This window comes from Aotus nancymaae, unplaced genomic scaffold, assembly GCF_030222135.1.
Source record: "Aotus nancymaae isolate 86718 unplaced genomic scaffold, 86718_ANA_hifiasm-v0.15.2.pri h1tg000002l, whole genome shotgun sequence".
NCBI classification, from domain to species: domain Eukaryota; kingdom Metazoa; phylum Chordata; class Mammalia; order Primates; family Aotidae; genus Aotus; species Aotus nancymaae.
The window spans coordinates 47,585,095-47,597,397 of NW_026988413.1; positions in this window are offsets into that span (position 1 = coordinate 47,585,095).

A 12,303-nucleotide genomic window follows, 5' to 3' on the forward strand; every position below is an offset into this window, starting at 1 on the left:
GGAGAAGGAGGGAGAATGCACGTGTGGATCAGGGAAAGGCCTCTCCTTCTTTGGAGCACGGATGGGTTCAGTGCCCTCCTCATACTACTAAGCCTTTGGCTCGACACTACCAGTTGTGTGTCTAAAGTTTCTGTGTGTGTGTTTGTATGTGTGTGTCTGTCTCTAGGGCTGAGCAGGACCTCCACCTTCCTGTGGTAGCATGTTACTCAGAACCTTGCACAAATCCCAGCCCTCCTGGAGACACAGTACATGTATGTTCTTAGAAAGTTTTCTTAATGATTGGTGACAGAGCGGTGATTTAAAGGAGCTCGTTCTCCATTTCCCACTAAGGCCAGCTCCTCTTTGCGGAAGAGGGTCCTTGACTCTTACTTTGTAGCAGGAACCCCTAAGTACATGGACCCTTTTCAAAAGTTACAGGCTGAAAGTCAAGATCTCTCACGTTAAACCCAATGTTGCAACTTTAACTGGGCAAACTCTCATTAGAGACCCGGGGGCAATGACTGTGCGGATGGAAGCTGATGTCTTTTCCGGGTGACTTCAGTGCAGTAAAGCTCTTGCTGAGACGTTTAACTCTAAAATCGGGCATTGGGGAGGCACTGCACCCTCTGAAATTAGAGGTCAGGGGATTTGGATTTCATTTCCAACCATCCGCCACTCATTCAGCCACTCACATTCAAGTGACAAGCCTTAGGCCAGTCACTTTCTGTATCTGTTTCTCGACTTTTGCGCAGCGGTTTCTGTGGGACGTGAGGCCCACTGGGAAGTGATCCCCTTTTCAGCTCAGTGCCTGGGATTTTGGGCATACTTGTCAACCTGGACTTATATACACCTACGATTTTGGACTAACTCTATTACCTCTGCTAGAAATTAACACAGAAATTTCACAGTTGATTGACAAGAATGAGAATCAGTGCTAAAGAGTCAAAATGTAACCAAATCCTTTCTCACTGAAAGAATGCTCAACGCAAGTGGACACAGTTCCCCCATTCGAACTTCAGCATCTATGCACTTAGAGGCAAGTTTTTCAAATTACACAGCTAAAACTGTCCCCGCTTTAAGTGCTGTAAAGCACTTAAAGCGGGGACAGTTTTAGCTGTGTATTTTCCAAAAGTTGTGTGCTCTACAAATAAAAAGCTGCTTTTGTTGCTACCTTTGGTCCGCAGGAGGAATGGGAGTCCTTTGCGGAGAGCATGGGAGACCCATGAGTCCTTTGCCGTCCTCTTTTCTGCCTCTGAGGGTGAAATGAGAGTGTGCAGCACTTTGGTAGGTAGCCATTCTCCCAGTTCGGCTCGGGGCGCAGCATAGCTGCAGTCCTCCTTGTGTGGCTACATTCATCATGAGCCGTGTCTGAAAGAACTGATCGCATTTCACAGGCTAGCATGCTGTCTGTCTGACTGTGCTGGTGTTTTAACGAGAGCATCGTTGACAATTCTGTAACCTGAGAGCGTTGCCTAATTGTATTCTATGTAATAATGCGTGGGCTTGAGGAGGAGGCAGGTTTGGGGGAGAAGGAGGGAGAATGCACGTGTGGATCAGGGAAAGGCCTCTCCTTCTTTGGAGCACGGATGGGTTCAGTGCCCTCCTCATACTACTAAGCCTTTGGCTCGACACTACCAGTTGTGTGTCTAAAGTTTCTGTGTGTGTGTTTGTATGTGTGTGTCTGTCTCTAGGGCTGAGCAGGACCTCCACCTTCCTGTGGTAGCATGTTACTCAGAAGCTTGCACAAATCCCAGCCCTCCTGGAGACACAGTACATGTATGTTCTTAGAAAGTTTTCTTAATGATTGGTGACAGAGCGGTGATTTAAAGGAGCTCGTTCTCCATTTCCCACTAAGGCCAGCTCCTCTTTGCGGAAGAGGGTCCTTGACTCTTACTTTGTAGCAGGAACCCCTAAGTACATGGACCCTTTTCAAAAGTTACAGGCTGAAAGTCAAGATCTCTCACGTGAAACCCAATGTTGCAACTTTAACTGGGCAAACTCTCATTAGAGACCCGGGGGCAATGACTGTGCGGATGGAAGCTGATGTCTTTTCAGGGTGACTTCAGTGCAGTAAAGCTCTTGCTGAGACGTTTAACTCTAAAATCGGGCATTGGGGAGGCACTGCACCCTCTGAAATTAGAGGTCAGGGGATTTGGATTTCATTTCCAACCATCCGCCACTCATTCAGCCACTCACATTCAAGTGACAAGCCTTAGGCCAGTCACTTTCTGTATCTGTTTCTCGACTTTTGCGCAGCGGTTTCTGTGGGACGTGAGGCCCACTGGGAAGTGATCCCCTTTTCAGCTCAGTGCCTGGGATTTTGGGCATACTTGTCAACCTGGACTTATATACACCTACGATTTTGGACTAACTCTATTACCTCTGCTAGAAATTAACACAGAAATTTCACAGTTGATTGACAAGAATGAGAATCAGTGCTAAAGAGTCAAAATGTAACCAAATCCTTTCTCACTGAAAGAATGCTCAACGCAAGTGGACACAGTTCCCCCATTCGAACTTCAGCATCTATGCACTTAGAGGCAAGTTTTTCAAATTACACAGCTAAAACTGTCCCCGCTTTAAGTGCTGTAAAGCACTTAAAGCGGGGACAGTTTTAGCTGTGTATTTTCCAAAAGTTGTGTGCTCTACAAATAAAAAGCTGCTTTTGTTGCTACCTTTGGTCCGCAGGAGGAATGGGAGTCCTTTGCGGAGAGCATGGGAGACCCATGAGTCCTTTGCCGTCCTCTTTTCTGCCTCTGAGGGTGAAATGAGAGTGTGCAGCACTTTGGTAGGTAGCCATTCTCCCAGTTCGGCTCGGGGCGCAGCATAGCTGCAGTCCTCCTTGTGTGGCTACATTCATCATGAGCCGTGTCTGAAAGAACTGATCGCATTTCACAGGCTAGCATGCAGTCTGTCTGACTGTGCTGGTGTTTTAACGAGAGCATCGTTGAAAATTCTGTAACCTGAGAGCGTTGCCTAATTGTATTCTATGTAATAATGCGTGGGCTTGAGGAGGAGGCAGGTTTGGGGGAGAAGGAGGGAGAATGAACGTGTGGATCAGGGAAAGGCCTCACCTTCTTTGGAGCACGGATGGGTTCAGTGCCCTCCTCATACTACTAAGACTTTGGCTCGACACTACCAGTTGTGTGTCTAAAGTTTCTGTGTGTGTGTTTGTATGTGTGTGTCTGTCTCTAGGGCTGAGCAGGACCTCCACCTCCCTGTGGTAGCATGTTACTCAGAACCTTGCGCAAATCCCAGCCCTCCTGGAGACACAGTACATGTATGTTCTTAGAAAGTTTTCTTAATGATTGGTGACAGAGCGGTGGTTTAAAGGAGCTCGTTCTCCATTTCCCACTAAGGCCAGCTCCTCTTTGCGGAAGAGGGTCCTTGACTCTTACTTTGTAGCAGGAACCCCTAAGTACATGGACCCTTTTCAAAAGTTACAGGCTGAAAGTCAAGATCTCTCACGTGAAACCCAATGTTGCAACTTTAACTGGGCAAACTCTCATTAGAGACCCGGGGGCAATGACTGTGCGGATGGAAGCTGATGTCTTTTCAGGGTGACTTCAGTGCAGTAAAGCTCTTGCTGAGACGTTTAACTCTAAAATCGGGCATTGGGGTGGCACTGCACCCTCTGAAATTAGAGGTCAGGGGATTTGGATTTCGTTTCCAACCATCCGCCAAGCATTCAGCCACTCACATTCAAGTGACAAGCCTTAGGCCGTCACTTTCTGTATCTGTTTCTCGACTTTTGCGCAGCGGTTTCTGTGGGACGTGAGGCCCACTGGGAAGTGATCCCCTTTTCAGCTCAGTGCCTGGGATTTTGGGCATACTTGTCAACCTGGACTTATATACACCTACGATTTTGGACTAACTCTATTACCTCTGCTAGAAATTAACACAGAAATTTCACAGTTGATTGACAAGAATGAGAATCAGTGCTAAAGAGTCAAAATGTAACCAAATCCTTTCTCACTGAAAGAATGCTCAACGCAAGTGGACCCAGTTCCCCCATTCGAACTTCAGCATCTATGCACTTAGAGGCAAGTTTTTCAAATTACACAGCTAAAACTGTCCCCGCTTTAAGTGCTGTAAAGAACTTAAAGCGGGGACAGTTTTAGCTGTGTATTTTCCAAAAGTTGTGTGCTCTACAAATAAAAAGCTGCTTTTGTTGCTACCTTTGGTCCGCAGGAGGAATGGGAGTCCTTTGCGGAGAGCATGGGAGACCCATGAGTCCTTTGCCGTCCTCTTTTCTGCCTCTGAGGGTGAAATGAGAGTGTGCAGCACTTTGGTAGGTAGCCATTCTCCCAGTTCGGCTCGGGGCGCAGCATAGCTGCAGTCCTCCTTGTGTGGCTACATTCATCATGAGCCGTGTCTGAAAGAACTGATCGCATTTCACAGGCTAGCATGCTGTCTGTCTGACGGTGCTGGTGTTTTAACGAGAGCATCGTTGACAATTCTGTAACCTGAGAGCGCTGCCTAATTGTATTCTATGTAATAATGCGTGGGCTTGAGGAGGAGGCAGGTTTGGGGGAGAAGGAGGGAGAATGCACGTGTGGATCAGGGAAAGGCCTCTCCTTCTTTGGAGCACGGATGGGTTCAGTGCCCTCCTCATACTACTAAGCCTTTGGCTCGACACTACCAGTTGTGTGTCTAAAGTTTCTGTGTGTGTGTTTGTATGTGTGTGTCTGTCTCTAGGGCTGAGCAGGACCTCCACCTTCCTGTGGTAGCATGTTACTCAGAAGCTTGCACAAATCCCAGCCCTCCTGGAGACACAGTACATGTATGTTCTTAGAAAGTTTTCTTAATGATTGGTGACAGAGCGGTGATTTAAAGGAGCTCGTTCTCCATTTCCCATTAAGGCCAGCTCCTCTTTGCGGAAGAGGGTCCTTGACTCTTACTTTGTAGCAGGAACCCCTAAGTACATGGACCCTTTTCAAAAGTTACAGGCTGAAAGTCAAGATCTCTCACGTGAAACCCAATGTTGCAACTTTAACTGGGCAAACCCTCATTAGAGACCCGGGGGCAATGACTGTGCGGATGGAAGCTGATGTCTTTTCAGGGTGACTTCAGTGCAGTAAAGCTCTTGCTGAGACGTTTAACTCTAAAATCGGGCATTGGGGAGGCACTGCACCCTCTGAAATTAGAGGTCAGGGGATTTGGATTTCGTTTCCAACCATCCGCCACTCATTCAGCCACTCACATTCAAGTGACAAGCCTTAGGCCAGTCACTTTCTGTATCTGTTTCTCGACTTTTGCGCAGCGGTTTCTGTGGGACGTGAGGCCCACTGGGAAGTGATCCCCTTTTCAGCTCAGTGCCTGGGATTTTGGGCATACTTGTCAACCTGGACTTATATACACCTACGATTTTGGACTAACTCTATTACCTCTGCTAGAGATTAACACAGAAATTTCACAGTTGATTGACAAGAATGAGAATCAGTGCTAAAGAGTCAAAATGTAACCAAATCCTTTCTCACTGAAAGAATGCTCAACGCAAGTGGACACAGTTCCCCCATTCGAACTTCAGCATCTATGCACTTAGAGGCAAGTTTTTCAAATTACACAGCTAAAACTGTCCCCGCTTTAAGTGCTGTAAAGCACTTAAAGCGGGGACAGTTTTAGCTGTGTATTTTCCAAAAGTTGTGTGCTCTACAAATAAAAAGCTGCTTTTGTTGCTACCTTTGGTCCGCAGGAGGAATGGGAGTCCTTTGCGGAGAGCATGGGAGACCCATGAGTCCTTTGCCGTCCTCTTTTCTGCCTCTGAGGGTGAAATGAGAGTGTGCAGCACTTTGGTAGGTAGCCATTCTCCCAGTTCGGCTCGGGGCGCAGCATAGCTGCAGTCCTCCTTGTGTGGCTACATTCATCATGAGCCGTGTCTGAAAGAACTGATCGCATTTCACAGGCTAGCATGCTGTCTGTCTGACGGTGCTGGTGTTTTAACGAGAGCATCGTTGACAATTCTGTAACCTGAGAGCGCTGCCTAATTGTATTCTATGTAATAATGCGTGGGCTTGAGGAGGAGGCAGGTTTGGGGGAGAAGGAGGGAGAATGCACGTGTGGATCAGGGAAAGGCCTCTCCTTCTTTGGAGCACGGATGGGTTCAGTGCCCTCCTCATACTACTAAGCCTTTGGCTCGACACTACCAGTTGTGTGTCTAAAGTTTCTGTGTGTGTGTTTGTATGTGTGTGTCTGTCTCTAGGGCTGAGCAGGACCTCCACCTTCCTGTGGTAGCATGTTACTCAGAAGCTTGCACAAATCCCAGCCCTCCTGGAGACACAGTACATGTATGTTCTTAGAAAGTTTTCTTAATGATTGGTGACAGAGCGGTGATTTAAAGGAGCTCGTTCTCCATTTCCCACTAAGGCCAGCTCCTCTTTGCGGAAGAGGGTCCTTGACTCTTACTTTGTAGCAGGAACCCCTAAGTACATGGACCCTTTTCAAAAGTTACAGGCTGAAAGTCAAGATCTCTCACGTGAAACCCAATGTTGCAACTTTAACTGGGCAAACTCTCATTAGAGACCCGGGGGCAATGACTGTGCGGATGGACGCTGATGTCTTTTCAGGGTGACTTCAGTGCAGTAAAGCTCTTGCTGAGACGTTTAACTCTAAAATCGGGCATTGGGGAGGCACTGCACCCTCTGAAATTAGAGGTCAGGGGATTTGGATTTCATTTCCAACCATCCGCCACTCATTCAGCCACTCACATTCAAGTGACAAGCCTTAGGCCAGTCACTTTCTGTATCTGTTTCTCGACTTTTGCGCAGCGGTTTCTGTGGGACGTGAGGCCCACTGGGAAGTGATCCCCTTTTCAGCTCAGTGCCTGGGATTTTGGGCATACTTGTCAACCTGGACTTATATACACCTACGATTTTGGACTAACTCTATTACCTCTGCTAGAGATTAACACAGAAATTTCACAGTTGATTGACAAGAATGAGAATCAGTGCTAAAGAGTCAAAATGTAACCAAATCCTTTCTCACTGAAAGAATGCTCAACGCAAGTGGACACAGTTCCCCCATTCGAACTTCAGCATCTATGCACTTAGAGGCAAGTTTTTCAAATTCCACAGCTAAAACTGTCCCCGCTTTAAGTGTTGTAAAGCACTTAAAGCGGGGACAGTTTTAGCTGTGTATTTTCCAAAAGTTGTGTGCTCTACAAATAAAAAGCTGCTTTTGTTGCTACCTTTGGTCCGCAGGAGGAATGGGAGTCCTTTGCGGAGAGCATGGGAGACCCATGAGTCCTTTGCCGTCCTCTTTTCTGGCTCTGAGGGTGAAATGAGAGTGTGCAGCACTTTGGTAGGTAGCCATTCTCCCAGTTCGGCTCGGGGCGCAGCATAGCTGCAGTCCTCCTTGTGTGGCTACATTCATCATGAGCCGTGTCTGAAAGAACTGATCGCATTTCACAGGCTAGCATGCTGTCTGTCTGACGGTGCTGGTGTTTTAACGAGAGCATCGTTGACAATTCTGTAACCTGAGAGCGCTGCCTAATTGTATTCTATGTAATAATGCGTGGGCTTGAGGAGGAGGCAGGTTTGGGGGAGAAGGAGGGAGAATGCACGTGTGGATCAGGGAAAGGCCTCTCCTTCTTTGGAGCACGGATGGGTTCAGTGCCCTCCTCATACTACTAAGCCTTTGGCTCGACACTACCAGTTGTGTGTCTAAAGTTTCTGTGTGTGTGTTTGTATGTGTGTGTCTGTCTCTAGGGCTGAGCAGGACCTCCACCTTCCTGTGGTAGCATGTTACTCAGAACCTTGCACAAATCCCAGCCCTCCTGGAGACACAGTACATGTATGTTCTTAGAAAGTTTTCTTAATGATTGGTGACAGAGCGGTGATTTAAAGGAGCTCGTTCTCCATTTCCCACTAAGGCCAGCTCCTCTTTGCGGAAGAGGGTCCTTGACTCTTACTTTGTAGCAGGAACCCCTAAGTACATGGACCCTTTTCAAAAGTTACAGGCTGAAAGTCAAGATCTCTCACGTGAAACCCAATGTTGCAACTTTAACTGGGCAAACTCTCATTAGAGACCCGGGGGCAATGACTGTGCGGATGGAAGCTGATGTCTTTTCAGGGTGACTTCAGTGCAGTAAAGCTCTTGCTGAGACGTTTAACTCTAAAATCGGGCATTGGGGAGGCACTGCACCCTCTGAAATTAGAGGTCAGGGGATTTGGATTTCATTTCCAACCATCCGCCACTCATTCAGCCACTCACATTCAAGTGACAAGCCTTAGGCCAGTCACTTTCTGTATCTGTTTCTCGACTTTTGCGCAGCGGTTTCTGTGGGACGTGAGGCCCACTGGGAAGTGATCCCCTTTTCAGCTCAGTGCCTGGGATTTTGGGCATACTTGTCAACCTGGACTTATATACACCTACGATTTTGGACTAACTCTATTACCTCTGCTAGAAATTAACACAGAAATTTCACAGTTGATTGACAAGAATGAGAATCAGTGCTAAAGAGTCAAAATGTAACCAAATCCTTTCTCACTGAAAGAATGCTCAACGCAAGTGGACACAGTTCCCCCATTCGAACTTCAGCATCTATGCACTTAGAGGCAAGTTTTTCAAATTACACAGCTAAAACTGTCCCCGCTTTAAGTGCTGTAAAGCACTTAAAGCGGGGACAGTTTTAGCTGTGTATTTTCCAAAAGTTGTGTGCTCTACAAATAAAAAGCTGCTTTTGTTGCTACCTTTGGTCCGCAGGAGGAATGGGAGTCCTTTGCGGAGAGCATGGGAGACCCATGAGTCCTTTGCCGTCCTCTTTTCTGCCTCTGAGGGTGAAATGAGAGTGTGCAGCACTTTGGTAGGTAGCCATTCTCCCAGTTCGGCTCGGGGCGCAGCATAGCTGCAGTCCTCCTTGTGTGGCTACATTCATCATGAGCCGTGTCTGAAAGAACTGATCGCATTTCACAGGCTAGCATGCAGTCTGTCTGACTGTGCTGGTGTTTTAACGAGAGCATCGTTGAAAATTCTGTAACCTGAGAGCGTTGCCTAATTGTATTCTATGTAATAATGCGTGGGCTTGAGGAGGAGGCAGGTTTGGGGGAGAAGGAGGGAGAATGAACGTGTGGATCAGGGAAAGGCCTCACCTTCTTTGGAGCACGGATGGGTTCAGTGCCCTCCTCATACTACTAAGACTTTGGCTCGACACTACCAGTTGTGTGTCTAAAGTTTCTGTGTGTGTGTTTGTATGTGTGTGTCTGTCTCTAGGGCTGAGCAGGACCTCCACCTCCCTGTGGTAGCATGTTACTCAGAACCTTGCGCAAATCCCAGCCCTCCTGGAGACACAGTACATGTATGTTCTTAGAAAGTTTTCTTAATGATTGGTGACAGAGCGGTGGTTTAAAGGAGCTCGTTCTCCATTTCCCACTAAGGCCAGCTCCTCTTTGCGGAAGAGGGTCCTTGACTCTTACTTTGTAGCAGGAACCCCTAAGTACATGGACCCTTTTCAAAAGTTACAGGCTGAAAGTCAAGATCTCTCACGTGAAACCCAATGTTGCAACTTTAACTGGGCAAACTCTCATTAGAGACCCGGGGGCAATGACTGTGCGGATGGAAGCTGATGTCTTTTCAGGGTGACTTCAGTGCAGTAAAGCTCTTGCTGAGACGTTTAACTCTAAAATCGGGCATTGGGGTGGCACTGCACCCTCTGAAATTAGAGGTCAGGGGATTTGGATTTCGTTTCCAACCATCCGCCAAGCATTCAGCCACTCACATTCAAGTGACAAGCCTTAGGCCGTCACTTTCTGTATCTGTTTCTCGACTTTTGCGCAGCGGTTTCTGTGGGACGTGAGGCCCACTGGGAAGTGATCCCCTTTTCAGCTCAGTGCCTGGGATTTTGGGCATACTTGTCAACCTGGACTTATATACACCTACGATTTTGGACTAACTCTATTACCTCTGCTAGAAATTAACACAGAAATTTCACAGTTGATTGACAAGAATGAGAATCAGTGCTAAAGAGTCAAAATGTAACCAAATCCTTTCTCACTGAAAGAATGCTCAACGCAAGTGGACCCAGTTCCCCCATTCGAACTTCAGCATCTATGCACTTAGAGGCAAGTTTTTCAAATTACACAGCTAAAACTGTCCCCGCTTTAAGTGCTGTAAAGAACTTAAAGCGGGGACAGTTTTAGCTGTGTATTTTCCAAAAGTTGTGTGCTCTACAAATAAAAAGCTGCTTTTGTTGCTACCTTTGGTCCGCAGGAGGAATGGGAGTCCTTTGCGGAGAGCATGGGAGACCCATGAGTCCTTTGCCGTCCTCTTTTCTGCCTCTGAGGGTGAAATGAGAGTGTGCAGCACTTTGGTAGGTAGCCATTCTCCCAGTTCGGCTCGGGGCGCAGCATAGCTGCAGTCCTCCTTGTGTGGCTACATTCATCATGAGCCGTGTCTGAAAGAACTGATCGCATTTCACAGGCTAGCATGCTGTCTGTCTGACGGTGCTGGTGTTTTAACGAGAGCATCGTTGACAATTCTGTAACCTGAGAGCGCTGCCTAATTGTATTCTATGTAATAATGCGTGGGCTTGAGGAGGAGGCAGGTTTGGGGGAGAAGGAGGGAGAATGCACGTGTGGATCAGGGAAAGGCCTCTCCTTCTTTGGAGCACGGATGGGTTCAGTGCCCTCCTCATACTACTAAGCCTTTGGCTCGACACTACCAGTTGTGTGTCTAAAGTTTCTGTGTGTGTGTTTGTATGTGTGTGTCTGTCTCTAGGGCTGAGCAGGACCTCCACCTTCCTGTGGTAGCATGTTACTCAGAAGCTTGCACAAATCCCAGCCCTCCTGGAGACACAGTACATGTATGTTCTTAGAAAGTTTTCTTAATGATTGGTGACAGAGCGGTGATTTAAAGGAGCTCGTTCTCCATTTCCCATTAAGGCCAGCTCCTCTTTGCGGAAGAGGGTCCTTGACTCTTACTTTGTAGCAGGAACCCCTAAGTACATGGACCCTTTTCAAAAGTTACAGGCTGAAAGTCAAGATCTCTCACGTGAAACCCAATGTTGCAACTTTAACTGGGCAAACCCTCATTAGAGACCCGGGGGCAATGACTGTGCGGATGGAAGCTGATGTCTTTTCAGGGTGACTTCAGTGCAGTAAAGCTCTTGCTGAGACGTTTAACTCTAAAATCGGGCATTGGGGAGGCACTGCACCCTCTGAAATTAGAGGTCAGGGGATTTGGATTTCGTTTCCAACCATCCGCCACTCATTCAGCCACTCACATTCAAGTGACAAGCCTTAGGCCAGTCACTTTCTGTATCTGTTTCTCGACTTTTGCGCAGCGGTTTCTGTGGGACGTGAGGCCCACTGGGAAGTGATCCCCTTTTCAGCTCAGTGCCTGGGATTTTGGGCATACTTGTCAACCTGGACTTATATACACCTACGATTTTGGACTAACTCTATTACCTCTGCTAGAGATTAACACAGAAATTTCACAGTTGATTGACAAGAATGAGAATCAGTGCTAAAGAGTCAAAATGTAACCAAATCCTTTCTCACTGAAAGAATGCTCAACGCAAGTGGACACAGTTCCCCCATTCGAACTTCAGCATCTATGCACTTAGAGGCAAGTTTTTCAAATTACACAGCTAAAACTGTCCCCGCTTTAAGTGCTGTAAAGCACTTAAAGCGGGGACAGTTTTAGCTGTGTATTTTCCAAAAGTTGTGTGCTCTACAAATAAAAAGCTGCTTTTGTTGCTACCTTTGGTCCGCAGGAGGAATGGGAGTCCTTTGCGGAGAGCATGGGAGACCCATGAGTCCTTTGCCGTCCTCTTTTCTGCCTCTGAGGGTGAAATGAGAGTGTGCAGCACTTTGGTAGGTAGCCATTCTCCCAGTTCGGCTCGGGGCGCAGCATAGCTGCAGTCCTCCTTGTGTGGCTACATTCATCATGAGCCGTGTCTGAAAGAACTGATCGCATTTCACAGGCTAGCATGCTGTCTGTCTGACGGTGCTGGTGTTTTAACGAGAGCATCGTTGACAATTCTGTAACCTGAGAGCGCTGCCTAATTGTATTCTATGTAATAATGCGTGGGCTTGAGGAGGAGGCAGGTTTGGGGGAGAAGGAGGGAGAATGCACGTGTGGATCAGGGAAAGGCCTCTCCTTCTTTGGAGCACGGATGGGTTCAGTGCCCTCCTCATACTACTAAGCCTTTGGCTCGACACTACCAGTTGTGTGTCTAAAGTTTCTGTGTGTGTGTTTGTATGTGTGTGTCTGTCTCTAGGGCTGAGCAGGACCTCCACCTTCCTGTGGTAGCATGTTACTCAGAAGCTTGCACAAATCCCAGCCCTCCTGGAGACACAGTACATGTATGTTCTTAGAAAGTTTTCT